Genomic DNA, 26,133 nt, shown 5'->3' with positions numbered 1-26,133 from the left:
TATGTAATCTCTAATCCCTATATTCCTCCTGATCTCTGTAACTCCTTCAGAACTGATAACCCTGTAACACTCCTTGACGTCTTTCAGCCCGCCAACCACCTGATCTCGAACCACCAACAGTGATCTCAAACCACCCGAACTCTGTAACATCCTCCAGTCTCTCCAACCCAGCTTTTCTCTGTTAGCTTCTCTGGTGTCTGTATTCCCCTTTATCTCCAGTTACAGATCCTTGCTCAGGAGAAAATGTCTCAGTACCTAATCTGTAAGAACACAAGAATCGTTGGTGTATCAATACATTTGCCTCATTTTCTAAATTTTAACGACTGCAAGTTCAACCTTCTCCACCTCTTCTCATCAATATCCCTCCATTTTGAAGCCCAGCCTGGTGAACCTTCTCTGGGCTGCCTCCAATGCAAGGACATCTTTCCTCCAGATAGGGGACCAAACCTGATCACAGTATTCTCAGTGCGGGCTGACAGGAGTCCTCTATAGTTATTATAAGCCTTCCCTATTTTTATTCTCCATTCCCTTTGGAACCAATGCTAGCATTCCATTTACCTTCTCTATGTCCTGCTGGCCCTGTATGCCACCTTTCTGAGGTTTATACACAAGGATTCCCACGTTATTCCGTGGTATAGCTTTCTGCAGTTGATCTGAAACCAAGAGGTGACAGCAATAATCAGAAAAGTGTTGGAATGTATGGTAAACGATATGCTAGAAATGATAACTGGACAGTTAAAAATCTATGGAAAAAGCGCAGTCCATTTATAGGGGTAGAATTAAGCCATTCGGTCCAACGGGTCTATTCCACTAATTGATTATGGCTGAATTGTTTCTCAACCCCATTCTCTCACCTACTCCCTGTAACCATTGATCTCCTTACTCATCAAGATCCTGGCTATCTCTGAGTGAGATATGTTGAATCACTTAGTACCCACAGCCCCATGAGGTAGTGAGTTCAACAGATCCATCACCCTCTGGCTAAATAATTTCCTTCACATCTCTATTCTAAAGGGTATTCCCTTCACTCTGAAGCTATGCCCTTGGCCCCGAGTCTCTCCTGCTCGTGGAAACATCTTGCCCACGTCCACTCCATCCAGGCCCCTCAGTATTCTGTAAGTTTGAATGAGATTCTGCCGCTGCCTCTGAAACTTCATCAGGTGCAGACCCAGAGACTTCACCTGCTCCTCATATAACACGAATTTCATCCCTGAGATCTTCCTTGGAAACCCATTTCTCGTACCCCTTCACATCCTTTGTCCAGATTCTTAATGTATAGCGTGTAGAGTGTAGTCCCAACACTGATCTCTGCGGAGCTCCCCTCATCACCAGTTCCCATCGTGAAAAAGACCCCTTTCTTCACACTCTCTGTCTTGTGCCAATCAGACAAATCCTTATCCATGTTCTGCATGTTGTTCTGAAAGGAATTTTCATTTCACACACACTGCTGGATTTATTTTTCTGTCTGGTTGGAAACAGCAGTTTCCCTTCCCATTACCTTCCCATCTGTAATTCCCTGGAGAAGGTGATGGTGAGCTGCCTTCCTGACCCATTGCAGTCCTTTAGGTGTAGGGACAGACACACTGCTGGGAGGATGGAGTGTGGCTTGAAGGGCACCTTGGAAATGCTGGTGTTCCCTTGTAGCTGGATCTCCTGTCCTTCCAGGGTATAGTGGTTCCGGGTTTGGGAAGTACTGTTGAAAGAGCCTGCCTGAGTGACCTCAGTGCTACTTGTAGATCTTTTATTCCTTCATTCATTCACGGACATGAACTTTGATGGATTAGTCAGCAGTTCTTGTTGACTTTGTGTTGTTCCTGAGAAGGTGGTGATCTGCCTTCCTGAGCCACTGCACCAGCCGTTGGAAATTCTGATCACCTAAAATCTCTCCCTTTTTAAATTTGTCACCCCTTCAGCTTCTGTAACTCTCCATATAACTGTAATCAATGACAGCACAGATTCCCTTCCTAAATCTCTATAATTACAATGGTAGTGTGTGCTAAATTGGCACTTTTCGTCCTCTTTATCCATCTCATGACTTCCAGCCCCTACCATCCCACTATTTGGAATGCTTCCATTATCTGCACCTCTTCATGTCCTGAGGGACCTTGAACACCACCAGTGCTTGAAAGTTTATATTCCGCCCAGTTACTGCGAGTCTTCTAACTCTGTAACATCCAACAGTTTCCAGTACCATACAACACTTGCTGGCTCTCAATTTGCATTTGTTGAAGTCTGCACATCTCTGTAAGCAGCTCAGAAAAAGCCCTTTAGACTCTACAAAGCTCCATCATGAACAAGCCACAATCTTTCTATTTCCTTTGCCTTCTTCTGTGTCTTCAACTCTCACTCTATCTTCCAGTAAACCTCTTTAGTTGCCGCACGTCTCCCTAGCTCCCCAGATAACCTGTTCCATCCCATACAGCTCCCTCAATCACTGTAACACCCTCTGCTCTGTCTAATCCTCCTCTTTCCCACTGTCTTTCAGGCACAACAGCGATCCTGTAAGAGTGCAGTGCGGAACGGGCTATTATAAATCTCAGCTGAGGCTTGAGGCCTACCATTACCTGGGAGTCACAAGGGGAGAGACCCTGAGAGAGAGCAGTAGAATATTAATCAGCAGCGAGGGTCGAGGCCAACTGAGACTTGGAGTTGGAGAAACAGCAGAGCAGGAGGCTCGAAATCAACAGCGAGTCACAGAGGGAGTGACCATGTGAGGGAGCAACATGGAGCCAGAGCTTGAGGCTCAGTCACGTCTAGGAGGTGAATGCACCAACATGGGACGATATAAATCAGCACTGAGGATCGAGGCCTAGTCATGCCTGGGATTCACAGAGATGGTGACCCTGTGAGGGAGCAGAATGGAGTGGGAGCTGGAGGATTACATGTAGCTGGGAGTCACAGAGATTGTGACCCTGTGAGGGAGTGGGAGCTGGAGGATTACACGTATTTGGGAGTCACGGAGAAAACCTTCTGCTGCTGGGACCTGCCTGCACCGAGTTTGAATGAAGTGCAAGAGCCATCACAGAAAAGGTTGTATGTTCATTGGCTGATAAAATACACCGTTATTAGTGACTGTCAGTTAATTGCTGTAAGTCAGCAAATTTATTTTTTAACTTCTGAAGTAAAGATTGGTCTCAGAAATATGAGGGGGATGTGAAATTCTGAGACAGTATAATAAATTACGCTCAGTAAGCCACAGTGGAATAAGGGACTTTACCATATTATGATGTCCCTGATGTTAACTTAATTCTAAGTAATTAAGTAAGTTACTCGAGACATGTTGCATTTTAAGACATGGCAAGGCATGTTTGTCAAATGGAAAATGTGTTCTGTTACATTGGGAAGTCAGTGCGCCTGCTCGTGTCCTCGATGAACACTGGGTCGTGGAGCTCAGACAGTGACTAGAGACTCTGTCATGCTGAGAGTTATGGGGATAGTACACACACAGAACAGACCACCCTGCAGACATGACAGCCTGGAATAAGTAAGGGATGGGGTCTAGGCAATCGAAGAGAAACAGCCAGGGAATCCAGGTATAGCCTGACGTCTCCCTCCCAATTCAGTTTCCCATTTCGGAAGCTGATGAAGGTGCAGTCAGACCCATGTCTGTGGCCTCACAAGCAGCCTGACTGTATAGGAGTGGAGGGAGAAGGAAGGAGGAACAATAGTTACAGAGGAGTCAGGAAAGTGAAGAAGGTGTCAGCGTGTCTGTAATTCCAGAATAGTGGATTTAAGAATGTTACTGTGTCTGCACGACAATCGTCTGGTGGCCAGTGAGCAGTCAAAGGTCATGTCCACGTTAGTAGGGATGGCATGGCAGGAAGAGTGAAGTGGTCTGGGAATCAGAATTTAGGGAGCTAGGTGGATGGTTAGCAAATGGGAACTCAAATGTATCAATTCCTGGAATACTCCCAGGGCCGTGTACAAGTGAGAACAGGACTCTGAGTTTTAGGTAGATGAGAGTGTGACTGGAACGATGGTGCAGCTGGAAGGGCTTCAGATTCCTGGCTCATTGGGACTGATTCTGGGGAAAGCAGCAACTGTACAAGCTGGATGGGCAAACATGTGTCAGAGCTGGGACTGAATTCCTTACGGGGTGTGTGGGAGGGATTGAAAATAACTTGTTTACAACAACAAGTTTATCAGTGGAAGATGGAGTGAGAAAGAAAGCCTTAATTTGAGGTATTCTGCATGGACATGAATACTTGGAGTGTGGGGAGTTCCAGATGCAGATTGCTGTGTGGAAATCTGATGTACTGATCACCCAGAGCTGGCTCAAGGAATAGCAGGATGGGGTGTTAAATATTGCTGGGGATAAAGGATTCCAAAATGATAGAAGGGAAGAGAGAGGATGAAGGTAGAAGTACTGGTTGAAATTAGCGTTAGTTAAGGAGTCCAAGAGAAAGAGGGTCCATCCAAGGACAGAATGAATTTGGCTGGAGCTACAGAACAAAAAGTGTACAATGACACTGTGAGGTACAGTCTGTCAGCCAGCAACCATTGGAAAGGATGGAGAGAATAAATATGCAGGGGCATTTGAGAGGGATGATAATACTACAGATTAGTTATTACTGATAAACTTAGTTTATCCAAATATTGACTGGGTTATTGGTGGTGCAGGGTCATGAGGGGCCAGTATCCCTGGATTATATGGAGGAGAGCATACTTCAGGAGTATGTGTTCAGCCCAAGAGAGCATGTACTGTTGGACCTGGTCCTTGTGAAAGAGATGGGGCAAGTGGATCCAGTGTCAGTAGGGGAACGTTTTGGGAGGCAGCGATCTTTTTTTTTTGTAAAGTTCAGAATGATGGTAGAGAATGATCTGCAATAATTGAGAGTGAGAAATATTAGTTGACTGAGAGCAGCCGTCAATAAGGCAAGAATGAAGCCGGGATCTTGTAAACAAGGCCAGTGAAATTGTAGCTGTAAATAGCTAGGTCAGATGGAGCTGGGATTGTGGAGATGTGGCTGCAGTGTGACCACGACTGGGAACTGGATAATCAAAGGTTTTCCCCATTTCTACAGGAATGATAAATAGGCCAACACAGTGAAGTAGTATTGTGTATAAAGGATGGGATCAGTATTATTGTGACGTTAATCAATTCACACACTGCTCCTCCCTGTCCTCATCCCTCATCACTGCGTATTGATCCTATCAGATATTGAGAACCTTTGAAAACTTCAGCAAATAGCACAGTATAGAGGAGATGACTCTGTCCACTGTCTGCATTGGTCAAGATGTAACGTTTGTTAAAGCCCTAGTTCTGTCTCCCCAGACAGTGTAGGACTTCAGGTGCAGATCCCGGCACCTTTTTAAAATGGTTTGAGGATTTCTGCATCTACTCCGCTTCCATGTGTGACTCCCAGGCCCCTACCATACTCTGGGTGAAATAACAACCTTCCTCACCACTTCTCTAATATTTCATCCAATTACATTAAAGATTCACCGCTGGTAATTGAGCTCTCTAACAGCAACAAGATGTTGTCTCCCTTTCTACCCATGTACAGTAACTACCCATGACAATATGTGCACCCCAATCAAATCCCCTCTCAGCATCCTCCGTTCCAAGTAAGTCCATATTAGAGTACTGTTGGAGCTGCACTCATTCAGACAAGTGTTTATTCCATCACATTCTTGACTTGAACCTTGGAGATTAGATTAGATTCCCTACAGTGTGGAAACAGGCCCTTCAGCCCAACCAGTCCACACCAACCCTCAGAAGAGTAACCCATCCAGACCCATTCTCCTGCACGATATTGAACCCTGACTAATGCACCAAACACTATGGGCAGTTTAGAATGGCCAATTCACCTGGCCTGCACATCTTTGGACTGTGGGAGGAAACCGGAGCACCCGGAGGAAACCCACGCAGACACGGGGTAAATGTGAAAACTCCACACAGACAGTCACCCAAGGCCAGAATTGAATCCAGGACTTAGGTGAGGCAGCAGTACAAAGCACTGAGTTCTTGATGGTGACTGTACAGTGGGAGGTTTGCCGGGCCGTGATGGTGACTGTACAGTGGGAGTTATGTCGAGCCATGAAGTTTATTGTACAGTGAGATGTATGTCTGGCCGTGATGGTTACTGTACAGTGGGAGGTATGTCGGGCTGTGATGGTTACTGTACAGTGGGAGGTATGTCTGGCTGTGAGGTTGCAGACTGTATGAGCTGTGCAGAGTATGATTCTCCTCCTGCCGATGGCCTACTGCACCTCAAGGATGCATCATTATTTGTTTCTCAATCGGTTTTAAGTCTGTACAATTCACTGCCCGGGGGCTACATATCATGGTGAGGGGAGTCTGGACAATGTGAAGGTAGCCCTTGCTCCCCATAAGGACTGTGCAGTGACCATTCTTACCGATGTATGAAATGGAGTGGTGTATCTGCAGCAGGCAGATCGGTGAAGATGTGGTCAATTATATGTTTACCTTTTATTGATTCCCCATAACTTGCGACAGAGCAGTCTCGCAGTCACAGGATCCAGCATCAATGCTGAGCACTGTATTGACTATATACCAAGGAGCTGCCCCCTCAGCCTGGCTGTGTCTTGTCAGTGGGACAGACCCCACCAGAGAGGGTGGTGATGTTGCCTGGTACATATCCTGTTCACAGAATCCTGCTTTACAGACAATATCTGACTGTTGCTTGATGAGGTTGTGGGAAAAATACAACAGGTCACTTTTCCTTTTTGTACAATGAAGGGTTAATATCACGTTGTTTCTTACATATTTTAAAATAAACCAAACATCATTATTTTTCAGTTGAAAACAATTGAAGTGAACAATAATTGAATTACCACAGTGCACATCTAACTATTACACAATTCAGTACCTTTAGTAAACAGCTGATTGATGTTCAAATCAGTGAACACACCATCTTGCAGGCAGCAAAGCTGTTGAAAAAGACTGAGAAAAAGCCTGAATTCAGACACAGTGTTATTGGGCCTCACCATGACCTCCAAAACGCTGGCCATCTCCAAAATCTGTCCAGAGAGCTTCCAAACTGGAGCTGGACATTTACTGACAGAATCCCTCACAATGGACTGGTTAGAGACATACCTGAACATCGGAAAGATGTGAATGGGGAAAACTGGTCAATGGACTAGGAAATGGCGCTGGTCTAGACCCAGTTCAACATTTGTAACAATGACCTGTAAACAGCCATGTCTTGCAGGTATATCTCTTCTGGTATGGCATCTAAACTCTGTAGTTCTGTACCTTGGACCTGATCCTGAATGAAGGTGTTTTACAGGTGTTGGTCTCCTGCAGCACATTGCATCTTACAATTGGATCCCTCATAAACCATATCCAGTGTTATAATATCCAATATCCAAACAGAATTGTGCAGCTCCATTGATGGCCAGTATTATCTCAGCCCACCGACGTTGTGTGTGACTTAACCTGGAAGTTTCTATGGAAATGTTTTCAGCATTGTTCTAACCATTAACAGCAAAGACTCTTTACTGAATGTACGATAACCTTTCATAATACCAACTTTTAGATTGTCCAATAAGCACAAAATCGACCCATTTATTCTGTTCACTTTTATATCAACAATATGATGAAAACAGTGCCCAACTCATAGTAAGGAGCATTGAAATGTTGAGGCTCATTACCACACCCAAGACCAAATGATTATTAAGTGCAAGGACTTTGAAAGAATGCAATTATTTTCTCTTGTATTAATATTGTGAACTAATAGTCGACTTTCCTGCTCCTCAGATGCTGCCTGAATGGCTGTGCTTTTCCAGAACCACACTTTTTGGCTCTGATCTCCAGCATCTGCTGTCCTCACTTTCATCCTGCACCCATAATAATTTTCGTAGCAACAATATCACTGTGTGTTTAAACATGTTACAGTCAGATATGAGGATATTTTCAATTGCTTCTGTCTGTCTCAGAGCTCAGTAATGAGTGGTGTGATGCTTGGTATGTAGGCCATGCGTCTGAAAGACTGACAGATTATTTCAAACAACATATCCCTTCAGCTGTTCACAACAAGCAAGGTACTGCCTGGACCCAACCAGCCTGAGCTTCAAAGCCCAAAACTCAGGGTCCAGCATTGGGCAGTGTGGTGTAAAATTATGTCCCAATACATGTGTGATGGGCCAAGCAGTGGAATGTGGTGAAAGGGTTAAAATTGTGTCCCAATACATGTGTGAATCTAACCGAAAATGGAAGGTGTCGCTTATTCCCGTGTGAATCTTATTACACACCTTCCCGTGTGAATCTTCTTATCTGTATGTGACCAGAATGGAATGTGTTTTTCAGCCTTGCTCTGCTGTTCACATGAATGTTTATATCTGGAAAAGAGTATATCAGCTGGAAAAGTCTCCAGTTCGGTAGAGTCTGCTCCGGGGTTGCGTTTAACCGCCGAGCGTGGGTTGTTGGCAACCGCTCTACGAGAACTGACGGCTCCCAGTTCCGGTAACACGTAGAGTGAGTATAAACCAGACCCGTTGTAAGTACGAGACCTGGTTGTGGCGACGCTGCGGGGAATAAAACACTTATATTCTAGCAGACTCGCCTCTTGGCTGTTTGTTCTGTGTCAGACTACTTTCCTGCGAGCCTGGTCCTTGACCTTGAGAATTTTTTAAAACAGGCAGGTCTGGACAATATTTTTCATTTTAATTTCTACATGGAATATGATTGTGACGGTATTTATTGCCTGTCTCGTGTTGCTTTTGAGAAGGTGGTGTTGAGCTGTCACATTGACCCGTTGCAGTCCATGCGCGTTAGGGAGGGTCATTGAAACAGTGACACTGAATGAACAGCAATATACTTCCCAATCAGGATGGTGGGCGGCTTGGATCGGAACGTGAACATGGTGGGGGTCCCATGTATCCGTTTCCCTTGTCTCTCTTGATGGTCGTGGTTTCAGAGGTATGTTGTAAGGAGCCTTGGTAAATTTCTGCAGAGCACCGTGCAGATGGCAGATATTGCTGCTACTGAGTGTCAGTGGGTGAGGGGTGAAGCTGCACTCACACAGGCAAATGGAAGTATTTAATCACACACACATTCAACATGTGTCTTATAGATGGAAGACAGGCTTTCGGAACTTTTGAGGTATATTATTTCTGCAGGATTCCACCCCCTGACATACTCTTGTAGCCAATGAATTAATGTATTGTCAAAGTGTGGCGCTGGAAAAGCACAACAGGTTAGGCAGCACCTGAGGTACAGGAGAGTCGACATTTCAGCATAAGCCCTTCACAGGAATGGGTAATGTAATTATATGGTCAGTCCATTTCTGGTTAACGGTAATGCCCGGGATATTGCTCGGTGGGTGTTCAGTGATGTTGGTGGCATTGAACATTAAAGGATATGGTACACTTTTCTTTTGTTAGACGTAATCGTTGTCTGGCACGTGTGTAATGGAAATGGTACTTGTCACTGTTAAGCACACGCCTGCATATTTCCAGGTCCTTGTTGCATTTGGACAAGGACTACTTCAGTATCTGAGTGAATCACGAATGGTGTTGAACATTGTCCAATCATTGGCAAACATCTCCACTTGTGACTTTAATGTACAGGGAGGGCCATTAAGGATTGGTCCTAGGGCAGAGAGCACTCTTACAGCTCACTGATGCTGTCCCTCTCTCTGAGTTAAGAAGCTGGCTTCTAGTTCAACCTGCTCCAGAGGTGTTTAGCAACATATCTGAACGGATTAATATTACAATATTTATCCCAAGGAGCTGAGCGAGGACTTGGTTAGCTCAATCAGTTGGACGGTTAGTTATTAATGCCAACAGTGTGGGTTCAATTCCTGCACTGACTGGGGTGACTAACGGACTGTCCTACTCAACCTCTCCCTTACTTGAGGCATGATGACTGTCCAGTTAAATTGCCACCAGTCGTCTCTGTCGAACAAGAGAGCATCCCTATCATGTTGTAGGAGTATGGTGGCTTACTCTTCCATTTCTGATCTACAGGCTTACCCAGAAACCCTTTCCTGGAGAACTTCTGCAGAGCTGTCCTTGAGCGGAGATTGTTGTTCTCCACCAACCCCGGCCATCTTCCTTTGTACCAGGTATAACTTCAGCCCGTGCAGACGATTCCTATTTGCTCCAGGTTTGCCGTTAAGCCTGGATACGACACTTGGTCAAATGCAGTTATGATCATGTTAACTGAAACTGTCACCTTACCTCTAGAATTCAGCTATGTGTTTTCTTGTTGGACATCGTTAACCAAGGCTTCAGTGAGCCCAAGGGATGAGAGCCCAAACTGAGCTTCAGTGAGCAGGTTAGTGCTGAGGAAGTGCTGCTTGATCCAACTGTGAGTGACATCTTCCATCACTTTATTAATGATCGGGATTAGAGCAATGGGGCAGTCATTGATTGTCTGATGTTTTGTCTGTGTGTACAGGACACACCCGGCTAGTTTCCCACATTGTCAGGTAGGTTCCAGTGCAATATCCCTGCAGGAATAATTTGAATGGAATGTTATCAGAGCCCATATCCTTTGCATTATCCCATCCCTCCAGCCGTTTGGATTTACCACACACAGTGAATCAAATTAGCTGATGACTCCCATCTGGAGAAGTCTAAAATAGATCATCCCATCGACACTTCGGTCTGAACATTGTTGTGAATGTTTCTTCCTTAGCTTTTCTATTGTTGTGCTGGGCCCTTCCATAGTTGAGGAAGGTGATATTTGTGGATCCTACTCTTCCAGTGAGTTGTTTAATTGACCACACAATTTACGCTGATTGCATGTGACAGAATTGCAGAAATTAGGTCTGATTTGTTAGTTAGATCTGTCTGTCATTGGCTGTTTATGCTATTTGGTGAGTAAGTGGTCCTGTTTGGTAATGTCACATCATTGTGAGGTATACCTGGTGCTGCTCTTGACTGGCCATCCTGTGCTCCTCATTGAACAAGACGTTATCCCTTGGCCTGATGGTCAGGGTATTGTGCAGCACATGGCAGGCAGTGACAGTGAAAATTGTGCTGGAGTTCAATTCTGCTGCTGTTGGTAATGACCCGAATCACCTCACACAGGCCAGTGTTGAGTTTTAGGTCTCTTTGAAATTTGTTCCATTGAGCATGGTGATAGTATCTCTCACGTGTGCTCATGCGTATACACACTCTCTCACTCTCTCACTCAGACATCACACACTTACACACTCACACACTCACACAATTCACACACACACACACACACACACACACACACACAATTCACACACCACACTCACGTGCTCACGCAATTCACACAATTCTCACAATTCACAATGTAAAATCGGGACTTTGTCTATAGAAATACTGTGTGTGGTAGTCACCTTTCCCAATACGGTCATCGATCAATGTGCCTGCAGCCGGTAGGTTGGTGAAGATAAGGTCAAGAATGTTTCTCCCTCTCAGTCATTCCCTTCCCACTCCGTGCAGTCCCAGTCTTGCAGCTATGTCCTTTTGGACCCGACCGTCTTGATGAGCAATGCTGCTGCTGAGCCCCTCTGGGAGGTTGTTTTGAAATGGCCACCCAGGATACCTTCTCCAGCTTTGTCACTCTCGGCTTCCATCAGAGGGACACTGATTCATCAGCTGAGGGAAGGGAGTCAGCAGGAGGTTTCCGTGTCAGTGTTTGATCTGACACAATGAGGTTTCGTTATGACACATTGTTGCTTGAGGAGTCTGTTGGTGCCTCTCCCACATCTAGCCCTAGCCCCCAGATGTTAGGAAGGAGGGAGTTCCAGGGTCTACAGGCCTTTTTTTGTCACTATCAATCGAAGGGCCTCTTCTGTGCTGTATGACACCCACTCTATGACTATTGTGATTGGACAGTCCAAGGTCTCACTCCTTCAGTTCCTCCAAGTGCCTTGTCTATTCCACAGATTTCTACAATATTTTCTCCATTAAGACATTGCATAATTCCGTTTTTAGACTATCTATGTAATTTCTGTTTCTTTCCCTGTCATCTGCTCCAGCCGCAATATCCATTTGTATCTCAGTAACCCTCCGTATCACTACAATCTTTATCTAATACTCCAGTCCCATCTATCGCTGTAAATTCCGCCAACCCCTACACTCCTCCCTGTCTCTCTAATCTTCAGCTGCTTCATCTTTCCCCATATTCTGTAAATGAATTTAAAAATATCCCGCTAACCTATTCTAGCATGCACAGGCCACGCTATCTCTGTAACATCTCCAGCCTTGCTTTCCTATCTCTGTAACGTCTCCAGCCTTGCTTTCCTATCTCTGTAACATCTCCAGCCTTGCTTTCCGCTCTCTGTGTAACACCTCCAGCCTTGCTTTCCTCTCTCTGTAACATCTCTAGCCTTGCATTCCTATCCCTGTAACGTCTCCAGCCTTGCTTTCCTATCTCTGTAATATCTCCAGCCTTGTTTTCGCATCTCTGTAATATCTCCACCATTACATTCCTATCTCTGATTTCCTTCACATCTCAGTGATTTGTTTTTTATGCACCTCAGTGAATTGGTTATATATCTGCCCCTGTATTTTCATCTTCCTGGGGCTCTATAAAATATCTCCAGCAGTGTGATTGTCATCATTTGGGCACTAACCTCGACCCTATAAAGCCTCATTTGAAGACACGTCCAAGATATCGTCCCTCCTTACTGCAGTAACTGTTCCTTAATTAATAACGCAATACCACCTCCTCTTCGACACCCTCTCCTGTCCTGCCTATTGTTCCAGTACAACAGAATATTGAGTTGTTAGCCCTGACCTCCCACAAACATGTCTCTGTGATGGCAAAAATGTTACACCTCCACATGTCAGCTCATGCCATTGTCACACCAGTCTGTCCGATAATACACCCTGCATAATCGTAAGGTGGAATATAACACCTGGAGTACTCTGTACCTCGGAGTTCCTCAATCATTCACTATTTGTAATCAGGCTACCCAAACCATGAACCAAAATTGTAACTCTGGGACTGAATGGCTATTTGTTGAATTGCAATTTATTTTTTAAAAATGTGTTTATCAAGTGCAACTTTCCAGAACTGAAACTGACTCATACAATGAGTCCTGATGGTTAATTTCCTGCTCAGTGTGTAGAGGGGACAGCCCTCAGTAATGGAGAAAGTGAAGACTGCAGTTGATAGAGATCAGAGTCGAAAAGTGTAGTACTGGAAAAGCACAACAGGTCAGGCAGAATCCGAGGAGCAGGAGAATCGATGTTTTGGTCGTATGCTCTTTATCAGGAAGGCATTGGTGCCTTCTTTTCTTTTAATTCTGTGATTCATACGACATTGGGAACCATACTTGCTCAGGAAGGCAGCACTGTCTACTGCACTGAAATGGAAAGCAGTCAATCAGTTGATTGGACACGGTGTAGACAAGTTGAGGGGAAGTACAGACTGATTGAAGTACAAACATAAGGATAGATAAATCCCGTAGGCCAGATGGGGTATACATGAGGTTACTCCAGGAAGTGATGGAAGAGATTGGTGTGCCTTTGGTGATGATCGTTGTGTCTTCACTGTCCACTAGAGTGGTGCCAGCTGTTTGGAGTGTGCCAAATGTTATTCCCTTGTTCAGGGAAGGGAATAGGGATAATCCTGGGAATGACCGAACAGTCAGTTTTACATCAGCGGTGGGCAAAGTATTGGAGACGCTTCTGAGAGACAGGATTTACAATTACTTAGAAAACGATAATTTGATTAGAGATAGTCAGCATGGCTTTTGAGAAGCTGGTCATGCCTCACAAACCTTATTGAGTTATTTGAAGATGTGAAAAAAACATGTTGATGAAGGTAGACCTGTAGATGTGGTGAACACGAATTTTAGCAAGGCGATGGATAAGGTTCCCCATTGTAGGCTCATTCAGAAGGTAAGGAAGAATGGGAAGCAGGGAAATTTGGCTCTCCAGATACGGGCATGGCTGGCCCATAGAAGACAGAGAATGGTAGCAGATGGAAAGTATTCAGCCTGGAGCTCAGTGACCTGTGGTGTTCCACAGGGATCGGCTCTGGGACTGTGCTGTTTGTGATTTTTATAAATGACTTTAATGAGGAAGTGGAACGGTGTGTTAGTAAGTTTACCGAAGACATGTAGGTTGATGGAGTTGTGTATAGTATGGAAGGCTGTTGTAGGTTGCAACAGAACATTGACAGGATGCAGCGCTGGACTAATAAGTGGCAGATAATGGTCCATCTTAAAAAAGTGTGAAGTGATTTGTTTTAGAAGGTTGCATTTGAATACAGATTACAGGTTAAAGGCAGAATTCTTAGCAATGGGAAGAAACAGAGGGATCTTGGGGTCGATGTCCATAGATCCCACAAAATTCTCACCCAAGTTGATAGAGTTGTTAAGAAGGTGTATGATGTGTTGGCTTTCATGAGCAGGGGGATTGAGTGTTAGAGCGGAGAGGTTGATGCTTAGCTCTAAAAAGCTTTGGTTCAAACACACTTGGAATATTGTGTTCAGTTCTGGTTGCCTCATTATAGGAAATATGTGAAAGCCTCAGAGAGTGTGCAGAGGAGATTTACCAGGATGCTGCCTGGTCTGGAGGGCATCTCTTCGCACAAACTTTGAAAATCTTAGGAAGAAGATTTGAGGGAGCTAGGGATTTTCTCCCTGGAGTGAAGAAGAATGACAGCTGACTTGATAGAGGTGTACAAATGTTGAGAGACAAAGATTGGATAGCCAGAGTCTTTTCCCATGGCAGAAATGGCTATCCACAAGGAGCGTAATTTTAAGGTTGTGGGGGGCTTTGGAGGTAGGTTTCAGGGGGCTGTCAGAGATAGCTGCTTTACACAGAGTATGGTGGGGTTAGAATGCACCGCCAGTGATAGAAAGAGAGTCAGATACATTAGGGATAATTAAGAAGATTCTTGAATAGGCACATGGCAGCTAGTGCATTGAAGGTTATGTAGGTTAGTCTGATCTTAGAGTAGGATAAAAGGTCGGCAAAGCATTGAGGGCTGAAGGGCCCTTATTGTGCTGTACTGTTCCATGTTCCAAGATTCTCTCAGCTGGTGGATTCTCAACAGTTGGTGAATGTGTGAGGGAGTGAGGTGTGTGAGGTCAGGAAGCTGGAAGGGGCGTGAGGCCAAGACTTCCAGTTATGGTGTGCATAGTTACAGTCAGCTGAGTGCCAGCACAATATGTGTGGTTACCTAGACCAGACAAAATACACCAAGTTTAGTAATTAAACTGATTTTTGGTTTGTCGTTAGCTCCTGGTTTCTTCAGATACATTCTGTTGGGTGACCAGTGTATTAATATCTGACCATCCACAGACATGTACAATTTTATTTTCATACTGGTGAATGTGAAGGTACATTTATTGGAGATAATTTCAGAGGATTCACTGTGAGTCACAAGATGCTGCAGAAAGCTGTCAATTGTGAACATTTTCACACAGCGTCTGGACCAGGGAGCAGATGTAGGAAGTATGGGAACCATGCCAGATGTCAGCACCGTAAGCAATACCATGTGATTCTGACACTCCATGTCCAGAAAATGCTCTCTGGGTCATGCTCTGACTGAAGATGAATTTGCAAGACCTGGTTCCTGATCAAACATTGGTATCTAATTTAGACAGTATTTCTAACTACACTGAGAACATTGATAGGTAAAAACAAGGACTGCAGATGCTGGAAACCAGAGTCTAGATTAGAGCGGTGCTGGAAGAGCACAGCAGGTCAGGCAGCATCCGAGGTGCAGGAAAGTCGACGTTTCGGGCAAAAGCCCTTCATCAGGAATGATGACTGATAGCCTGTTGGATAGTTTCCTCCTGCCAAGGTGGAATCCAAATGATTTCTTTTGAAGGAATGTTTGAATGATTGTCCTGAGGTGAAAGTGAGGACTGCAGCTGCTGGAGATCAGAGCTGAAAAATGTGTTGCTGGAAAAGCATAGCAGGTCAGGCAGCATCCAAGGAGCAGGAAAATCGACGTTCCATGCGTCTCCGTCTCCGCCTCCACGCCGACCTCCTGATTGTCCTGACCCAGGTTGGAATCTTTCTGGTCAGATTCTGGAGCAGGCCAGTATCTCACTCATGTCACAGGCAGCTGTGCGGTCCAGTAGCACGGTGCCTGAATTCAGGCCTTTTGGAATCCATTTTTAATGTCGGTCATGATTGCAACGTGGTGGGTTTACTGACCTGAACAATAATCAGGAGTTAGCCATGTTTGTGAATTGGACAATGATGAGATATGAACTACAATTATTCAACTGAACAATAATTGCATCATCCCTGAAAACAATTAAGTTGATTCTATATTGAAGGAACTAAAATGCAAACACCTAACAACATTTTATGATACAAAAGTAAAGAGTGCGCGTTTTGTTTTATACCAAAAAGAAAATGTTGTCTGATCATTCTGGTGATCACAATTACACATTGAATGCCAGTTGTCAAATCCGTACATTGTCGCTATATCATTTACAAAGTGGTTAACCTCTGACTGATTGCATATTCAGAGTGAGCAAACGATTGAACAATCGATAGAATTATCATTCTGACACATTTATATATAATCAATCGATTTAATTCTCACTGAAGTGTGTGAGCTTCAGCTATTTGCCAACAATTCTTTTAGTTTTAAAATAGTGATGGAAAATGATAGACCAGATCTAAAAGTTTAAGTTCTAAATTGGTGTAAAGCTAATTTCGATGATATTAGGCAAGAACCTTCAAAAGCTGACTGGAGGCAGACGTTCGCAGATAAAAGGGCAGATGGAAAGTGGGAAGCATTCAGAAATTAGGCAACGTGAGTCTAGAGACAGTATATTCCTGTTACGGTAAAAGGAAATGCTGGTACGTATAGGGAATGCTGGATGACTAAAGAAATTGAGGGTCTGGTTAAGAAAAAGAAGAGAGCATATATCAGATACAGACAAAGTAGAGCCCTTAGAAGAGTACAAAAGGCAATATGAGTAGATGCAAGGTTTGTGAAGGTTTGTAGCTCAGGTTGAGGTTTAGGGTGTAGTTTTGCTCACTGACGTGTAGGTTTGATATCCAGATGTTTCATTAACTGGCTAGCTAGTTTCATTACCAGGTGGCGACCTCCAAATGAAGTGAAGTTGTTGTCTCCTGCTTTCTATTTACATCTTTCTCCTGGATGGGGTTCCTGGGGTTTGTGGTGATGTCATTTCCTGTTTGTTTTCAGAGGGGTTGATAGATGGCATCTAGATCTATGTGTTTGTTTATGGCGTTGTGGTTGGAGTGCCAGGCCTCTAGGAATTCTCTGGCATATCATTGCTTAAGCAGTCCGTGGATAGATGTGTTGTCCCAGTTGAAATGGTGTTTTTCTTTTCATTCATGTGTAGGGCTACGAGGGAGAGAGGGTCGTGTCTTTTTGAGGCTAGCTGGTGTTCGTGTATCCTGGTGGCTAACTTTCTTCCTGTTTGTCCTATGTAGTGTTTGTGGCAGACCTTGCATGGAATTTTGTAGATGACGTTGGTTTTGTCCATGGGTTGTACTGGGTCTTTTAAGTTTGTTAGTTTTTGTTTGAGAGTGTTGGTGGGTTTGTGTGCTACTAGGATTCCGAGGGGTCTTAGTAGTCTGCCTGTCATTACTGAAACTTCTTTGATGTATGGTAAGGTGGTTAGGGTTTCTGGCTGTGTTGGTCTGCTTGTCGTGGTTTGTTCTTGAGGAAACTGCGCACTGTATTTTTTGAGTATCCGTTCTTCTTGAATACGTTGAGTATAATATGAGTATACTTAAGAGGGAAATCAGGAGGGCAAAAAGAGGACATGAGATAACATTGGCAAATAGAATTAAGGAAAATCCAAAAGGATTTTACAAAGACATTAAGGACAAAAGGGTAAATAGGAAATAGCGCCCCTCAAAGATCAGCTTGGAGGCCTTTGTGTGGAACGCAGGAGTTGGGGGCGATATTAAATGAGTATTTTGCATCAATGTTTACTGTTGGAAATTAGATTAGATTAGATTAGATTACAGTGTGGAAACAGGCCCTTCGGCCCAACAAGTCCACACCGACCCGCCGAAGCAAAACCCACCCATACCCCTACATTTACCCCTTACCTAACACTACGGACAATTTAGCATGGCCAATTCACCTGACCCTGCACATCTTTGGACTGTGGGAGGAAACCGGAGCACCCAGAGGAAACCCACGCAGACACGGGGAGAAAGTGCAAACTCCACACAGTCAGTCGCCTGAGGCGGGAATTGAACCCGGGTCTCTGGCGCTGTGAGGCAGCAGTGCTAACCACTGTGCCACCGAGCATGACTTGGAAGATATAGAATGGAGGGAAATAAATGGTGACATCTTCAAAAATGTCCATATTGCAGAGGAGGATGTGCTGGATGTCTTGAAACATATAAAAGTGGATAAACCCCCGGAACCTAATCAGGTGTACAGAGAACTCTGTGGGAAGCCAGGGAATGGATTGCTGGGCCTGTTACTGAGATATTTGTGTAATCGATTGTCATAGGTGAGGTGCCAGACGACTGGAAGTTGGCAAATGTGGTGCCAATGTTTAAGAAAGTTGGTAAGGACAAGCCAGGGAACTATAGACCAGTGAGCCTGACAGCGGTGGTGGAAAAGTTGATGGATGGAATCCTGAGGGTCAGGACGTACATGTATTTGAAAAGGCAAGGACTGAGTAGGGATAGTCAGCGTGGCATTGTGAGTGGAAAATTATGTCTCAAAACCTTCTTTTGCAGAAGTAACAATGATCATTGATGAGGGCAGAGTGGTGGACGTGATTTATTTGAACTTCAGTATGTCGTTCGACAAGGTTCCCCATGGGAGACTGGTTAGTCAGGTTTGATGTCATGGAATAGAGGTAGAACTCGCCATTTGGATCCAGAACTAGCTCAAAGGTAGAAGGCAGAGGATGGTAGCGTAGTGTTGTTTTACAGACTGGAGGCCTGTGACCAATGGAGTGCCACAAGGACTGGTGCTGGGTCCAATACTTTTCGTCATTTGTATAAATGATTTGAAAGTGAGCATAAGAGGTATAGTTGGTAAGTTTGCAGATAACACCAAAATTGGAGGTGTAGAGAACAGCAAAGAAGATTACCTCGGATTGCAACAGGATCAGATGGGCCAATGGGCTTAGGAGTGGCAGATGGAGTTTAATTTTCATAAATTTGAGGTGTTGAATTTTGGGAAAGCAAGTCTAAGCAGGAGTTATACTCCTAATGGTGATGTCCTAGGGAGTGTTGCTGACCAAAGAGACCTTGGAGTACAGGTTCATTGAAAGTAGAGTCATAGATAGATAATATAGTGAAGAAGACATTCGTATGCTTTCCCTTATTGGTCAGAGTATTGAGTACAGGAGTTGGAAGGTCAAGTTGTGGCGGTACAGGAAGTTGGTGAGGACTCTTTTGGAATATTGCATGCAATTCTGGTCTCCTTCCTATCGGAAAGAAGTTGTGAAACTTGAAAATGATCAGAAAAGATTGACAAGGATGTTGCCAGGGTTGGAGCCTTTGAGCTACAGGGAGAGACTGAATAGGCTAGGGCAGTTTCCCCTGGAGTGTCGGAGACTGAGGGGTGACCTTATCGAGGTTTATAAAATCATGAGAGGCATGGCCAGGGTAAATAGACAAGGTGTTCTCCCTGGGGTGGGGGAGTCCAGAACTAGAGAGCAGAGGTTGAGTGTGAAAGGGGAAAGATACAAAAGAGACCGAAGGGGCAACGTTTTCACGCAGAGGGTGGTACGTGTATGGAATGAGCTGCCAGAGCAAATGATGGAGGCTGGTACAATTGCAACATTTCAAAGGCATCTGGACGGGTATATAAATAGGAAGGGGTTGGAGGGATATGGCCGGGGTGCTGGCAGGTGAGACTAGATTAGGTTGTAATATCGGGTCGGCATGGCCGAGTTGGACCAAAGGGTCTGTTTCCATGCTGTACATCTCTATGACTCTCTAACTCTAATTTAGAAATGACAATAATTTAACGTGCACTGTCAAATAAATAAATGATTTATGCTATTAAATTGTAACATACAATAAGTTGAAAACTTGCAATTTTTAGAATGAAAAGTAAAGAACGAAGAACAAAGAAAATTCCAGCACAGGATAAGGCCCTTTAGCCCTCAAAGCCTGCACCGATCCAGATCCTCTGTTTAAATCTGTCGCATATTTTCTGAGGGTGTGTATCCCTTTCATGTATCTGTCTAGATATATCTTAAATGATGATATTGCAAAATACTCCAAATATGGTCTCATCGAAGCCTTGTAAAACCTCATAAATCCTTCCCTGCTTTATTATTCAAGTCATCTCAAAATAAATGCCATCGCCGTATTTGTCTTTCTGACCGGATAGGCCACCAGAAACAATGAACACATGATGGACATTAATAAACTTATCCCGGAGTTCTAAAAATAAACAATGATTAAAGCATGCTGGGAAAAGGATCCCTGCCTTAATAAACTCTCTGCTAATCCATATGCTGCAGAACCCAGACAGGCTGCAGCTCCCCACAGACGGTTTGCAAAAAAGAAAACTGACAGCTACAGACCCTGCAATACCCACCTAAAATTGGACTTGAATGGTCCAATGGCATGTCGCCCTTGGGCCATCAATATGCCAACCCCTGGTTGAGTCTGATTGATCTGGGTAAATGAACTTGATCATTCCATTGGAAGATCTTCCACACCATTCCAAGGGCTTGAAGACTTAGAAGGATAAGAATCACCTCAAAATCCCACAGAGTGCAGCAACTGGAGAATAACCACTGAGAAAGAAGGCAACTCCAAGACCATCAGCAGAATAAGAAGGCGTCACCACGTGGAGCCAGGCCAAGTTCTAGTGTGGTGGTACATAATCAGCCAAAGTTAAGTTAAAACATAAGACAGTTTGCAGTATTTTTCATTACTTTATTGTACAAACATTGAGTGTGCTCAATAAACAAATATTATTGTATGTAAGAGTTGACTCAGTTCCTTTGCTGAATGGAAGAATTTAAGCAAACTGTGCGGCAGGTGGCAACACCTTCCTAACAGTTGACTTAACCTGCAAGTTTACCTTGAAGCAATCCTGTACGAGAACGCACAACTCTCTTTGAACTTCAGACTTCTCAATTTTCTCTCCATTCATAAAATAGTCAATGCCTCTCTCCCTCCTCACAAAGTGCATCAGTTCAGGTTTTCCAAGATGAACTCCATCTGCCACTTCTTTGCCCACTCTCCTATCCTGTCTAAATCCTTCTGCAGCCTCCTTGCCATCTCAATGCTGCCTGTCCCTCTACCTACCTTTGTATCATCTGAAAACCTAGCCAGAATACCGTCAGTTCCTTAATGTAGATCGTTAATGCACAAAGTAAAAAGTTGTGGACCCAACACTGAGTCATGTGGAACACAAGTTGTCATCGGCTGCTATCCCAAGAAGGACGTTTTTATCCCCACTCTCTACTTGCTGCCAGGCAGCCAAGCTTCTGCTCACACTAGTAACTTACCTGGAACAAAATGGGGCCTTACTTTACTCAGCAGCCTCCTGTGCGGCACCTTGCCAAAGTCCTTCTTGAAGTCCAGGTGGATAATATTCACTGGCTTTCCTTTGTTTCACTTGCTTGTCGCATCCTCAAATAACTTTTACAGATTTCTGAGGCATGACGTCCTCTTGATGACACCATACTGACTTTGCTCAATTTTACATTTCACTTGCAAGTATTCAGAATCTCATCCTTCACAATGGATTCTAGGATCTTACACATGACTGAGGTTAGGTTAATCGGTCTGTCACTTTCTGCCTTTTGCCTTATTCCCTTTCTAAAGAGGCTGTCACGTTTGCAACTTTCTAGTCTTTTGAGCCTCTCCCTGATTCTAGAAATTCATGAAAGATCACCACAAATGTCTCCATTATTTCTTCAGCTAACTCCCTTGGAACTCTGGAATATTGTCCAGTTGGTCCAGTTTATTTACCCATTTAGTTGTTCGAGCAACTTCTCCTAATAAGCTCTGTCCCCTCGCTATCTTGAATTTTTGGGATACTATTCGTGTTTTTCACTGTGAAAAGTGACGTGGAATAATTGTTCAGTTTCTCAGCCATTATTTGTTCCCCATTACTATATCTCCAGCGTCGTATTCCGCGACCCACGTCCATTTCTTCCTCTCTTTTGCCCTTTACATATCTAAAGAATCTCTTACAGTCTTTTATATTACTGGCTAGCTTACCCTCATATTTAATCTTCTTCCTTCTATTTCTTATTTTGTTGCCCTCTATTGGTATTCGTAAGCTTCCAAATCCTTTGGTTTCCCACTGCCATTTGCCATGTTATTTGATTTCTCTTTTGTTTTTACGCTATCCCTGATTTTCCCTGTCAGCCATTGTTGCCTCATCCTCCCTATACATGCTTCTTTTAGCTTGGGATGAGTCTCCGCTGTCTCCTGAATTACCCCCAGAACCTCCCGCCATTACTGTCCCACTGTCTTTCCTGCTATCCTACTCTCCCAGTCAATTTAACCCAGATCCTCCCTCATGCTTTTGTAGTTGCTTTTATTCAGCGGTAATATTGTAAACTCTGATTCTACCTTCACCCTCTCAAATCGAAGAGTAGGTTCAATGATATTATGATCACTGCCTCATAAATGTTTCTTTACCTTAAGCTCCCTTATCAAGACTGCCTCATTGCACAACACTAAATTCAATATTGCCCGTTCCCTCGTTGCCTGCACCATAAGCTGCTCCAAAAAGCCATCTCGTAGATATTCCACAAATTCCTTTCCTTGCAAACCACTGCCAACCTGAATTTCCCAGTCCAGCTGCATATTGAATTCCTCCCAATCACTGTAACTTTGCCTTTCCGACACATCTTTTCTACCTCCTGATGTGACGTCCGACCCAGCTCCTAACTACGGTTTGTGGACCTGTACATAACTCCAACTATGGTTTTTCATCTTTGCCTTTCCTCAATTCTAACCACACAGATTCTACACCATCTGTCCCTACTTTGAGTTTTGGGAACTGAGTGATGGGACTGCAAAACACTTTAGCATTGTCATAAGTTCATAGTTGAGACATTAATTAAAAATATTACATTGTCAATTCCTTTGGAATGTGGCCACAATATATTTCTTTGACCAAATATTCTGTGTGTGCTATGGAAGAATGCAGACTTTTGGAACTGTTAGAAAAGCATCATATGAAGAGGATTTGAGTCTATAAAGAGATTAAGGTGGGTCAAGTGAACAGAAAAATATTGTTGTATGGAGCATCGTAGGATGTATTGTCTGTGCGCTCAAAGATGTTGGCGGGTTGAATCGAAAGGCAGTGTATTATTTCAATGGACAGATTTGGCTTGAGACGCAGAAGAACCGGGCACCTGGATTACAAAATAAAAACTTTGTTTGCGTAAAGTTTTGAGGGAGTTAAATAAATGTAGACATTTTCTGAAACAGAATACATTTAAAATTAGGGAAGATTTTCTACAGTTTTGCAGAGTAGTGGCGAGGCCACATCGAGAGAACAATGGTCATACTGACATGCAAATCAGTCCAGAGAAGATTTACTGAACTGATTCCTGTGCGGAACATTTATTTCAGGTGGAAATCTTGAACTGACTGACTGTGGATCGGCTGGAGTTTAGGCGAACAACATGTGACCTTGGTGACTCCAGAATATTCCAAGTATTCTTTTCAAGTTGAATTCTGAAACAATATTTCAGCTTGTTTGAGAGATTACCAGGAGTGGATGGACTATGAAACTGAAGGTTATCTCAGTTAAGAAAATGTTGGATGTTTTAATCTTCTCAAAGTTTCGAGAATTTGTGAACTCCCTTCCCAGATAGTAATGGAGGATAAAATATTGAATATTTCTAATGCAGAAGCAGTCAGATTCTTGACTAAGAGTAACACACTAACATTTTAAAGGCAAAGGAGGAATGTGTGATTGATGTCACAGTCAGATCATCCACGATCTTATCGCATGACGGAGCTGTATTGGTGACTTACTCCTGATACTCGTTTCTGCACTTCTGCTGAATTTAGATACAGAAAAAAATATGAGATGATTCTCATGAACATGGAGACATTTCCTTTCAGATTATTGGGCACAGTTTTCCATATGTGACTTTTAAACAGCACTCAAAAGCACTCAGGGAAGTTTCATGGTAATGGAGAAAGGTCAGGAGTAGAGGGCAAAGTGAAAGCCTGCCTTGAAACTGCTTTAGAAATCACGTTGGGTCGAATGGATAACTTTAATTCTGCTCATACCTTTCAGTTCTTGTTGTGAGGTGAGTTTCATTAGCAAGGCCAGCATTCTGTTGCCTATGTGTAATTTCTATTCAGAATATGGTGATAAACCCCAGGGATTCTTATGGTGCAGGAACACTAACAGGTATGTTACAAAGAGAGAAACAGGGTTCTGAACCATTTAACAGCTTCAAGTCGGTGTGCTGCGTGACCTTGGAAATTGCATTCCTTACCACTTGATGCTCACAAGCTGTGGAAATAGTGAGACTACATTCTTTATTTTCAACAATTAAAGTGATAGTCATACAGCTTATAAATAGATACATCTACGCCAGCCAGAAAACATCAATGTACATTATTCCCAGTTACCTGAAGACCTGTAGCCTACTATGCCCTGGCCATTTTTGCTTAAAAGCTGCATTGTCTTCTTACACACTTAATGGTAAGGTCCTAGGAAGTGTTGCTGAACAAAGGGACCTTGGAGTGCAGGTTCATAGCTCCTTGTGAGTGGAGTCGCAGGTAGATAGGATAGTGAAGAAGGTGTTTGGTATGCTTTCCTTTGTTGGTTAGAGTATTGCGTACAGGAGTTCGGAGGTCATGTTGCGGCTGCACAGGACATTGGTTAGGCCACTATTGGAATATTGCGTGCAATTCTGGTCTCCTTCCTATCGGAAAGATGTTGTGAAATTTGAAATGGTTCGGAAAAGATTTACAAGGATGTTGCCGGGGTTAGAGGATCTGAGCTACAGAGGGAGGCTGAACAGGCTGGGGATGTTTTCCCTGGAGCGTCGGAAGCTGAGGGGTGACCTTACAGAGGTTTATAAAATTATGAAGGGCATAGATAGGATAAATAGACAAAGACTTTTTTTCCCTGGGGTCGGGGAGTGCAGAACTAGAGGGCATAGGTTTAGGGTGAGAGGGGAAAGATATAAAAGAGACGTCAGGGGCAACCTTTTCACGCAGAGAGTGGCACGTATATGGAATGAGCTGCCAGAGGAAGTGTTGGAGGCTGGTACAATTGCAACATTTAAGAGGCATTTGGATTGGTATATGAATAGGAAGGGTTTGGAGGGATATGCACCGGGTGCTGGTAAGTGGGACTAGGTTGGGTTGGGATATCTGGTCGGCATGGACAGGTTAGACCGAAGGGTCAGTTTCTATGCTATACATCTCCATGATTCTACGACTTTATCTGGGAGTTTTTTGTTCTTTTAGTATGTGTACAAAATGGTTTCATGGACATAGATAACACAACGATAAAGACAGTGGCAAACTCATCAAATGAATAAAAAAGACTCTACGTTTTTCAATAATTATAGAAAATCCGATTGTCGTTTCAATTCATTTGGGATTTTAATGGAGCGAGACCAGCATTAATTGCCTTTGAGACGTTCCAGTCCAGTTGATGTTGGTCCGTCCAAATGGCTGGTGGGAGGGAATGCCAGCAGTGCATCTCATGTGCTGGGTTATCTGAGAGTAAACATTACTGGTGGTGGATGGAGTGTTACACAAACCGTCATGCTGTGATGAACAGCTCGCAGGAAAACAGGAAAACGGACTCATTGGCAAAGCGAACATATAGGATGGAGTTTATTATTTTTCTGAGAAATAGCAACCTTACAGATACAAGTCTATATAGTAATGAAGGGAAGTCTGTGTCTATGTTATTGGTGTCCTTAAAATAACGGTGCCAAACAGTTGGAATTATGTTATTGCTTTGGAGGGACGATGCTTGCACTGAGCATGTGATTTATCCTGGATATATTAACAGATGGCTGAGCTGTCCTAGGTTGCGTAAGTGCTGATACTCCATGGGATGATGTTGATTTGTTATCTCGCCACTTACTGAGCACAGTTCGCCAGAACAAACCAACAAGTACCATTGGTTGGTGCTTCAGAATGTATCAGAGCTTTCATGGCTGCCACCTCATGGAAACATGTATAAAGACATGGCCAATCGAGTCTGCACCATCCAGTGCTGATGCTAGTGCTTTATAAAGTGTGTGAGGTTACCTTACTGAACTACCCTCCCAGGCAATGCATTCTAGACAC

General features: G+C 43.8%; 1 long non-coding RNA gene across 1 annotated transcript; it reads left to right on the top strand.

The window, feature by feature from the left end:
* The first annotated feature begins 2,759 nt into the window (after positions 1–2,759).
* On the top strand, positions 2,760–20,797 carry LOC148135875 (uncharacterized). Its single transcript, XR_015754861.1, has 4 exons — positions 2,760–3,030; positions 9,934–10,031; positions 10,153–10,243; positions 19,925–20,797. It is a non-coding gene; the product is annotated as an uncharacterized LOC148135875 (long non-coding RNA).
* The last annotated feature ends 5,336 nt before the right edge of the window (positions 20,798–26,133 follow it).

Source organism: Chiloscyllium plagiosum, unplaced genomic scaffold (assembly GCF_037043375.1).
Source record: "Chiloscyllium plagiosum isolate Xiang-an unplaced genomic scaffold, Cpla_swu_hap1 HiC_scaffold_48, whole genome shotgun sequence".
NCBI classification, from domain to species: domain Eukaryota; kingdom Metazoa; phylum Chordata; class Chondrichthyes; order Orectolobiformes; family Hemiscylliidae; genus Chiloscyllium; species Chiloscyllium plagiosum.
This window is presented reverse-complemented; position numbering and strand designations above follow the sequence as displayed.